We start from the raw sequence: 11,321 nt of genomic DNA on the forward strand, positions 1-11,321 counted from the left end.
CACATTTTTGCACAACCTGAATTTAGTTAATAAGTAGAACGATTTGTAAGCGTTGCCCAGGCGAAAGTGTTTCCACGATGAAATGCCAAAAATACTGAACAAAAATACCATGACAGCTTGACACGACTCGCGCGTGATCTGTCAAAAACGGCTATTGAAAAAAGTACCTTTATTTGGATGATCCGTTATAATCGATTTTTTTTTAACTTGATACCTGAAGTTTCCCTTACCTCTTATTGGATCACCCGTTATAATCGTTTTTTTTATTTGACAATAAATGCTTTCCTTAAAATATTAAGAATTTCTCGACCTCGACCATTGACTTACATCCCGCTTTACACAAAATTCAATTCTGGGAAAGTCAAAAGCTTTAATTTCTTATCAGTTAAAATTTTTTCGTACAGACTTTTAGTTTGAAATCTGCTCCTTTTTTACCAAGTAATATTAACATTTCTTTAACTAAATTCTCTGCATAGAACTTGAATAAAAAATGCCAAACTTCGGAAACTATAATATTATTAAATCTAAAATTTAAATAAAAATATGTTTGTGAGTTTATACTTATGTATAAATATATGAATATACATACATAAAAGCCTGTAAACGGAATGCCAATGCCAAAATGTGCGATTTCGAGACCGTCAGTTGCCGTCAATTTCTTTACGGAAACCGTTCATATGATTATTACAAGTAATTATGTAAGCCATAGGTAATAGAAATAGTTGTGTGTTATTTTTACAGTAAGTATTAAACGTTATAATTACTATTGAAATAAAATTGAGCAAGTCGAGACGATTCAATAAAGTTAAAAAAGAAATCCATAAGCGTAAGAGTAACCAAATATGAATTAGGCCGAAACAAAGTATAAATAATTTTAAATAATAAAACAATAAATTATAAAATAAAACAAAATTGAAAATTGTCAATTTATGCAAAATACGCCACTGTTCTGATGTATTTTAGCATGAACTCACTGATCTCAAGCTAAAAACTTAACTCAAAGCCGTGAATATTACAATTGATTACAAAATAAGGTTGGGTCCTCCTTTATGAAGGAACTTATTTGATGAATATTAGCGCACATGGATTGAAATGTTAATATAAATATGGTGAGCATGTATCTAAATAACTACACCTAAATCTTAAACCCATAAATATTATTATTAAGATCTAATCTTAATCTAAATCTGAATCTTAAACCCATAAATCTTATACCCATTCGGTTTCAATTAACTCACCTCCTAAGATTACAAAATGCTTTACTATAAATACTGATATCCTTCACTTAAGCTCCACTTAAGTATAAGTTCTAGGTTCTGTAAATATTACTAAGTTTTAGCTGGAAAGTTATTTAGTTTCGAAAATATTTATTTACTTATCTTGGAAAATGGTTCGTTATTCTATATTGTTTCATGAAGAAATTTTATGTAGTTGACCTCTTATTATCATATTTTACTTGTGTTCCATAGCGTATTGAAATATTTTTACGTAACTTGCAGTATATACTGTATAAAAATACAACTTAATATAATTACATCACAAATTATTATAATAAATAAAAGATTTCGAAAAGTTTAATCAATTTTGACTTTGACTTTAGTTTTAGTTTTGAAACATTTTCTAATTGAATGTATAAGTATTCTCCCATTCTCCGCGTAATGAGCTCGATCCTCAACCAGTTCCTCAAAGTCTTTCTAGTCCAGAGTAAAATGCAAGAGGTCCATTGAACTACTTTCTCTCAGCAATGCTCATCCTATAGGCTGACACACAGCTTCTACTAATAGTGATGACGTGATTTTGTCAGACAGCAAATTCACGTTCTTCGGTGGCTACTGTAATCGAGAAATCTTTTTAGCAGATGAGTTCCATTCCTAGCTTGATTGCTTCGACGGCTCAGGAAACTCAATTGCATCCCTAAAATTTCCCATTTGATGCGGATTGTCGTATGGCGGCATTATCCGGCTTTATTTCTTTCGAAATGAGCAGGAAATGCCACTACCATCAAAGCGAGCCTTATAACACGTTGTTGACTGATTTTTTTTTCTCGAAATTTAATGAGGTCCATGTAGGCGATCTCTATTTCCCACAAGACGGAGCGCCGCACACACATTGTGGACTGGGTTTGAGACCCGCCACGTAAAAAACGCTCCCAATGAAAAGGAAACAACAGCCTTGGACGAGAGACCTTTTTTGATGACGATAATGGCAAACGAATTAAAGATAACGATTTAAGGGCATACACCTTGAATGTGCGGTACCTTGATTAGGATTGTGGCGCTGACCAGCTGGTTGATGTCCTCGTAAAAGTAAAGGCTGACATCACTGCCGTCCAAGAAGTGCAATGGAATTGGTACAAGGACTGAGACGAGTAGGTACTTGTGACAATTACTACAGTGGCCATATAAAGGAGGCTAAAATCGGTATGGTATTCGTGATGGGGGAGAGACTCTGTCGCCGAGTCCTGGTGAAGTTCTTCAACATATCACTGATTTGCGCCCACGCTCCAGTTGAAGAGAAGGACGATGTGACCAAAGATGTATTCTATGAGCGTTTGGAGCGCACCTATGGGAGCTGCTCCCGCCACAATGTCAAAATCGTGCTTGGCAATTTTAACGTCAGGGTGGGCAAAGAAGGTATCATTGGCACAACGGCCAACCCCAAATGGGTTGAGGCTGATCTCCTTCGCCGGGGCCCGAAATATGGTTACCTGTATTACAAGATTGCAGCGTAGGAAAATTCATCAACCTACCTGGCTGTCTCCGGATCGAAAAGCCTCCAACCAGATCGATCATGTTGTGATAGAAAGAAGACACGTCTCCAGGATTTTAAACAAGGTTAAGATTCTAACGTCGACACCAACCACCACAAGCACATTAACGAACACAAGGAAGGTGAGATGTCGAGAAGCTGCAATTACAACAGGCAACCGAACGATTTTCTACTAGACTTGCACTTCTGCCCTCTGAGAGCACTAAACCAGCAAGTCGATATAAGGGAACTGTGGGACGGTATTTCAAGCTCCTTACGTACAGTTGCAATCGCAATCATTGTTTTTCGGAAAAGGCAAAAGAACAGCTTTTACGATGAGGAGTGCCGTGTCGCAGTGGAGAGAAAACAGACTGCCAACCTCACAACATTACCATCGACCACACCGATAGTTGAGGGAAGCATGACGCATTTGCAGACAAAAAAGAGAGGCCGAAATGCGTGAGTACGAAGAGCTGGACAAGGTGGTTTATTGTTTACTATTGGAAAACCCCCAGAGGTGATCTAGTGACTGATGGCCAGAGCACTCTAGAATTATGGAGGGAACACTTCTCCAACCTGCTGAATGCAGAGAAAGCATAACACCAGGAGATGGTGAACCCAATTCCCCATTCAATGACGATGGAGTGGACGTTGCATTGTCCGACAATGAAGAAGTTCGAATAGCAATTACCCGTCGGAAGAACAATAAAGAGGCGGACGAAAGCACGCCCGACGATTGGAATTTAAGTGTGCACTGCCCAACCCAACTACCATGGGATAATCTTCCTCAACATCGCTTATAAGGATCTATCGAGCGTACTGTGTGAAAGATTAAAGCCCACCGTCTACAAACTGATTGTACCTTATAAGTGTTGCTTTAATTTATTCATATCTTGGCCAGACTGGATAAGTAAGCGAAGCAAATGGGTCTGGCAATGAAGGAGGGTAAGACGAAATATCTCCTGTCATCAAACAAACAGTCGAGGCTCCCACATCACTGTTGACAGTCATAACTTCGAAGACGTAGATAAATTCGTCTATCTTTGAACCAGTATTAACAGCAATAACAATATCAGCGTCGAAATCCAACGCAAAATAACTTTTGCCAACAAGTGTAATTCAGAAGTACAGTCCCCTCTCGACGAGCATGGACGATGACAACATCTGATAAGTCGGTATTATGTGTTTTCGAGAGAAAAGTTCTGCGCAAGTTTTATGGTCCTTTGCGCATTGGCAAAGGTGACTATTGCATTCGACGGAACGATGAGCAGTACGAGTTATACGACGGCATTGGCATATGTAGTTCAGCAATAAAGAAGAATATCTTCCCTCGGGTATCCCAAACAACCTATAACGCACTATAGCCGAAATGCTGAATCCGTTCAAAATTGACGTAAAGGGATATATACAAACGGATCATAAATGGCGTACAATTATCCGCATAACAAAAAAAAAACAGAACCCATTTTGACCAAATTAGAGTGTTTTATTACATTTTAACATCACGTCCTTCTTGTTGGTAGACATTTTACCTTTGGTCAACCGCGCATATTATGGGGAGTTTATATTAAACGATAAGACTCAAAGAACTTTGTCGATACATGAGATTGTTTTAATTTAAAGCTAGGAATTTTTGACATCCAAAAGACTGGAATAACCAACTATTTGATGTCTGAAATTGAAGCTACTGATCGCGAGAACATTTGATTTCAACAAAACAGCTATATTTCTCACACATCCCAACAATCGATGGATTTACTGAGAGAACACTTCGGTGAGCAGAAAATTTTACGTTTTGGGCAGGTCGATTGGCCACCAAGATCTTGTGATATCACACCGTTAAACTTTTTCTTGTGGGGATATGTAAACTCTAAAGTCTATGCAGACAATCCCGCTTCGATTCAGGCCTATGTAGCAAAACAGCATGCGTGCCATTCACCAGTTAACAGTCGAAATGCTCGAACGAATCATCGAAAATTGGACCATCGCAGACGTAGCCGCGGTCAATGTTTGAAATAGATAATCTTCAAAAAATAAATACCAAAGAACGTTCTTTCGAATGGTAATAAACATTCCCCATTAAACTTGAAGTTTCTGTATTTTTTCTTTAAAAAAGTAAGGAGCCTCGAGATGGATCACCCTTTATATCAGTTAAATAAATCATTCATATAGTAATGAATAACAAACTGATGTTTAGAAACAAGGATTTATGGTGGATATATATACTTTTGAGAACGGTTGCATGTAAATTTAGATCTCAAAGTAATGAAATAATACAATTTCTGCTCAAATTTACTTCTTCTTCTTTACTACTCAAGTCTACCTAACCAAAATTAAACCAAATTTATATACATCCAGAGTCCATTCTCCAAACCCACTTAATTTTTGTAACAACAAAAACATTGAAACATAAAGAAACAACTTCATTTTTCATTTCACCCAACACTAAAGTTATATTTTTTCATTAAAAGCATGCAATTATAGTTGAACATTTGAATAATAATTAATATTTGTGAAACTCTCTTAAGTTAAATTTGCACATTTACATATTTTTATTTATATTTATAATGCTTGGTATAATGTGTTACATAAGTGCTCATTTCTCCTGAAATCGCTTAGTAAACATAGTATATATATGTATATATGTATTTCTTGTATCGCCGTATTGGTGCATTTACATATGATTATATAGTCAATTAATATCGTATAATTTTGTATTTTTAATTTTGAGATTTAGTGCCAAATTTATTGTATTTCGCAACCAAAATTCAAAATGTCATGCTCTTTCTAAGTCATTATGTTTTTTTTGTTTTGTAATCCCAAACAACAGCAACATGTTTTGAGGTCTTCGAATATTCATACTAGATGATGACTTAAGGACTGAGTAGAGCATAATAAACTTTAATTAATACACACACAACAATTTATTTTGATAATGACAATTAATTTATAGCATATTTCATATACATCTATGTATGTAGGTATGATTATAATTCTCACATTCTTCAATTCTAGGCTTCAGGAAAGCATGAAAATTTCTTCAACACTTTTCTAGCATATTTTTGTAATATTTTGAAAATTTTGCAACAAGTAGTAAGCTTTGGTTAATTACTAGATAGTTATACATATATACATGAAATGGCGTTTAATTTCACTCGCTTCACATACTTATGTGCTACTAAGTTTAGTTATTGTGATTCACATTTCCATCTAGTAGGGTAGTCCAATTTACACACGCTCGAAAGTTGTCCATAATTGTTTTTGTTTTTATTGTGTTAAATTATATTAACTGAAGTGAGAATTCTTTCAGCAATGCGCACAAAGTTTTGTTGGAGCGTCGGCAACGTTTATGTAACCACAAAAAATAACCGTTAATATGTTTTTAACTCATTTTTGTTTTGTGCATGGATGGTCTCGACTGATTAGGCTTTATGAAAATGTTGTACGCTTCAAATTTACTAAACAAAATTAAACTAGATAAATAAATAAATAAAGGCAATAAACAGAAGTGTTGAGTTTGGGCGCCTCGCACCCTGAAGTAAGCCTTCGTCATTCTGAAAATATAAAAAAGTTTTTGATATCACATTTGAGATGTATAATATTTAGATATATGAGGTGTGTTGAGAAGATAACGAGATTTCTAAAGTTATAAATTTCGCGGGTTTGAAGAGTCCAATTGTAATATTTTTTATTATATTGATAAAAATGCCATGAAGTACGATAAAATCACAGAAAGCTAAAGACTAACCCAAAAATCGAGTTCAAGAAAGAAGCGCTGGCATGGGTGCATAATATCTATTTTGAAATCGACAATATTAATGTGGACGATTGAATTAATACTTTTTTAAAAACCGAATATTAAAATTGCGGATTCTAAAAGCAATGGACGCTACAAACAGGTCCTTAAAATCTACGCACAGAAAATCTACTAATTTAGTACATTAAAAGGCAGGGATAGATACCGAGAGTTTAGAAGGGAAGCGAGACGCATTTGCAGACAAAAAACGAGAGATGTCGAAATGCTTTAGTACGAAGAGCTTGACAAGCTGGCTGACGGGTAATGCTCGAAAATTCTACGAAAAGATCCGGCGACTAACAGAAGGTTTCAAGACCGGAGCATACTCTTATAGAACCCCCAGAGGTGTAAAATTATGGAGAAAACCCTTCTCCAATCTGCTGAATAGCAGTGAAAGCATAACACCAGGAGATATCGAACCCGATTCTCCGATGACAATGGAGCAGACGTTCCGTTGACCGACCATGAAGAAGTTCGAATAGCAATTACACGTCTGAAGAACAACAAAGCGGCGGTGGCCGATGGATTGCCGGCCGAGCTATTCAAATATTCAAATGGAGAAGAACTGATAAGGAGCATGCATCAGCTTCTTTGTAGAATATGGTCGAACGAAAGCATGCTCGACGATTTGAATTTAAGTGTGCTCTGCCTTATCCACAAAAAGGTAGACCCCACAATCTGCGCCTACTGCCGTGTGGTAAGCCTCCTCAACATCGCATATAAAGTTCTATCGAGCGTACTGTGTGAAAGGTTAATGCCCACCGTCAGCAAATCAATTGGACCTTATCAGTGTGGCTTTTGGCCTGGAAAATCAACAATTGACCAAATATTCACCATGCGCCAAATCTTGAAAAAGACCCGTGAAAACACACTTCACCCCTTCGTCGATTTTAAAGCAGTTTTTGATAGCACGAAAAGGAGCTGCCTTTATGCTGCTAGATCTGAATTTGGAATCCCCGCAAAACTAATATGGCTATGTACACCGACGTTGAGCAATACTGCTGGAAAAAATAATTCGAGCTGCAGAACAGGTTCTACTTCGGACTGAGTAAGAAATTGAGAAGTAAAGTCCTCTCTCGACGAACAAAGACCAAAAAACTCTCGTAGTGACTCAGCATTCCCGTCCCGCTGTGTGGTGCAAAGGCATGAACGATGACAACATCTGATAAGCCGGCGTTACAAGTTTTCGAGAGAAAGGTTCTGCGGAAGATTTATGGTCCTTTGGACGTTTGCAACGGCGAATATCGTAGGCAATAGAACGATGAGCAGTACGAGATATACGACAACTTTGACATAGTTCAGCGAATTAAGAGGCATCGGCAAGTAGCGACTGGCGCGCTGTTGTAAGCTCGGCTATAACCGGGTACGCGGTGAGTAAAGAAGAAAAAGAATTCAGGAGAATGCGAAACCGACAAAACTTTAAGAGTTTATTTGGTTTGGTGTGTGCTAAAAAGTTTACAACGTTTGGTAAGGAAGACTATTGTTCATACTTCCAAAATTTACCAACACTAAACTCACCCATTTTCAAATGCAAAAATCCACTCTCTCCACGAAAATACGTTACAGTTAGGCAATCAGCGTCGGCACAATTTTTGAAACTTTAGCTCACACAAGTGGGAGCGGTATCCATGCACTAAGCTCTAAGCTAGAATGGATTCGCTCTTTTATACTTTTCTCTCAGCACAAAAGCATATGTGGACACTCATACAAGTGCAGTGTATCCTTTAATACAATTTAAATTTTCCGCCTAACTGAGTGTCAAGTAATATGCTATCAGGCTGCGCTCAACCGGCGATAAATAAAATTAATCATTCTGTATTGAGTGTTCGATTTAATTTCCTTTGATTGGTTTCTTCTTATCACAAATGTGCACTTGCGCCAACACACATATTGTTAGAATCGTAAGGGAAAGGGATTTCTAAATGGAAAGGGTTTTCTAAGGAATTTATTAATTTTATATTTCGCCATAAAAGTGGCAAAATTTAAAAAAAAAAATAAAAAAAATGTAACATTCAATAAACAGAGAGTGAAGTTAAGCTTACTTGACTAGCACTTTGGCCGAGTTTCTCTTCCTTAAACTGTTCGCATAACAGACTTTGCCAGCATTGAACCGCTTGCAAACGTCTACTGCATTTAGAGCGCAGCTTTTTGATCAGAAATTGGAAATTTGGGAGTAAAAAACTTAAAATACTCAAATTTTATATTTTTTTATTCGCCGGCGTTCGAACTCTGGACCCATCTGCTGGTAGTCATGCACTCATTGCCCACGGTCATGAAACGGTCGTAAGGGCGATTTATTTTTGTCAATTTTGAAAATATGATATGTCAAATTTATTGAACGGTAATTTTTGCCACTTCATTACCTCCTCAAGTCACAAAAATGTGAATGAAACCCTTTTTTATGAATGAATGAAGTACTTAAATACATACATACAAACAAATTGATTTCAAATAATGTAAGGTTATTTTTATACGATATACTAAATAAGAGTCATAAATTATGTATCAGTTGAGAGTTAAATAGTTTCAGTTTTAAAAATAAAAATCCAAAATGCCTTGGCGTCACATGCTGACGTGATATATGAACAGATTATTGACAAATATTGTTTAGGTTATGTTAAATGGCTGTTTCCTCATCATCATGGTGGGAAATCAGATTAAAAGAACTGTGGATATCAGCTAGCGGCCCCCTGAGTAGTCCGAAATTTGTTTAGGTGTGTAAGCTATTTCACCTGGATTCTAAAAGTAAACTCATGAGATTTTCTATCAGCTTGAACTGACAAAGATTCCACTCTTTCTCGAATTGCAGTGTTAAAATGATTCTATCTCGTCTTCTTCCAGCTGGTAAGATATTCAATCAATTACTGCATGAATCCCAATCGGACAGTGTCCAGTTAGAACGCCGCTAACCTTTGAAAGGTGGCTTTGCTGAGAGCGAAGAATTTACTAGACCTCTTACTATTTACTATGTGCGAGAATAACCTCGCGATAGTTGACCAACGCTTGCTGAGCTGGTCCGAGACACGGGGGTTTAGTAGCAAACCACAGGAAGCCAACGAAAGCTTCTAGCCGTTAGCATTCCGCAGTTATTGAGACTGAAGTACCTGTCCTAGCAGACTGACAGCCTTACAGTTTCCTGCAATATCGCCTTGCTTTCATCTAAGTACCCAGATTCTCAGATTCAGTGCCATAATTGTTGTGGTTCTTACACACAAATACCGATTGGAGTAGCTCGTTGAACACTCGTCAATTTTTTCGCGTAGTTTTTCAAACGCCTTCCACCAAATAAAATCCCGTGGAACATTATAGGCTTAACTAAGAACTACATTTGATGAGAGTCCCCACCAGCAGTATATGGCAACCGATACCTTGCTCCTTCCTCGATGAAGGATCCCTAGGTACTTAACTCTGTCGGCAGGCCGAAGATGCGATTCTCTCATTAATGGTGAATGCGCCTACGCTACTTTGGCTTTATAGTGAATAAAACCAGTTCGGTTTAGATAGCATTAATAAAAAGCTCGTTTTCAGCTGCTCAGTTGCTTACGATTCTATAATACCCCTAATTAGCTTGTACACGGTATTCAGAGATATTCCCTTAACGCTGATATTCCCTTAACGGTGAGAACTATGGAGAGCCGACTTCCTCCAGCTTTTCCAGAATATCATTAACAACTATGATCCCGAGAAGTTGCAAGAGAACTCCACCTTGTGTGGGCAAAGGTAGGTCTGTGATTTGGTTTTGAATTGAACCTAAAGTATCTTATCTTCAAACTCCACTACATTCCGCCACTATCGTTTTATTGCAGTGAAATTTGAAGATGAGATGCTTAAGGTTCGGTTCAAAACCAAACCACTGACCTACCTTTGCAATAGGAATGATGTGCCCTTGAAAGTCCATTTCTTGAGATACTACTAAGTGCAAAAGAGGAGAGATTGATGAGTCCAAACTCCTTGTCCGACACATGCGATCTCCTACCGTCCATTAGGATGAACGCAACCCGCAATGAAAAATATATTTTTCGACTAAATTAAGAAGTTGTCGGAAACGCTTAATAGCAAAGAAATTTGATAATCGAATTAGTTGAGAAATTGTTTTCCAAAGGAGAGTTAAGCACCCGTAAAAATGTATATTTGTGGATGCTTCATGGATTTGCTCATGGATTTAGGGTTTTGAGGTGTTTCACAGAACACTCTCGAAGGGGAAAATTACCATGATTGGATACTGCAAGAAGACAATGTTCCATAACATAGGAGCAGATTCTGTAGTTCAACCAAATGAACGGTATGGTTACTACAGATTAGCGATCACAGTCACCAGACGAAGACGTCAACAAAACATACCTTTAGGTCGCATCCTGTGAAATGTGCAGAAAATTTAGATGCGGTTGCGGTCAAATATGTCAGGCTGTACCAGAAAGCGCGGGAGATTGGAGCAAGTATTGAATAAACGACGACTATAAACAATGAATTTTCTATAATTACAAAATTTCTCCCTGAAAAAAAGCGTTTGATCAACAAATTTTCTCAAAACGAAATGCTGTTATTTAAAAGTTCGTGAATTTAAAACAATTTCATCACTTATTATTAATAAATTAACTACTGTACTCCACTGGCGTCCAGTTATTTTTATGAATCTCAAACAAGTCCTTGGCATTCAAAGTGAAACTTCATTGACGTCATTGTCAAGGCTTCGGAAAATTCATTCACAAACCAGGACCATTATTGTTTAAGAAGAAAACGATAAAAAAAGCGCAATGACACAAATCCGTACCGGCAT

General features: G+C 37.2%; 1 long non-coding RNA gene across 1 annotated transcript; it reads right to left on the minus strand.

Moving 5' to 3' along the window:
* Nucleotides 1–5,276: 5,276 nt before the first annotated feature.
* Nucleotides 5,277–8,213, minus strand: LOC126757928 (uncharacterized). Its single transcript, XR_007666799.1, has 2 exons — nt 8,063–8,213; nt 5,277–6,302 (listed from the first exon to the last, which is right to left on the minus strand). It is a non-coding gene; the product is annotated as an uncharacterized LOC126757928 (long non-coding RNA).
* Between the last annotated feature and the right edge of the window lie 3,108 nt (nt 8,214–11,321).

Source organism: Bactrocera neohumeralis, chromosome 5 (genome assembly GCF_024586455.1).
Source record: "Bactrocera neohumeralis isolate Rockhampton chromosome 5, APGP_CSIRO_Bneo_wtdbg2-racon-allhic-juicebox.fasta_v2, whole genome shotgun sequence".
Taxonomy (NCBI): domain Eukaryota; kingdom Metazoa; phylum Arthropoda; class Insecta; order Diptera; family Tephritidae; genus Bactrocera; species Bactrocera neohumeralis.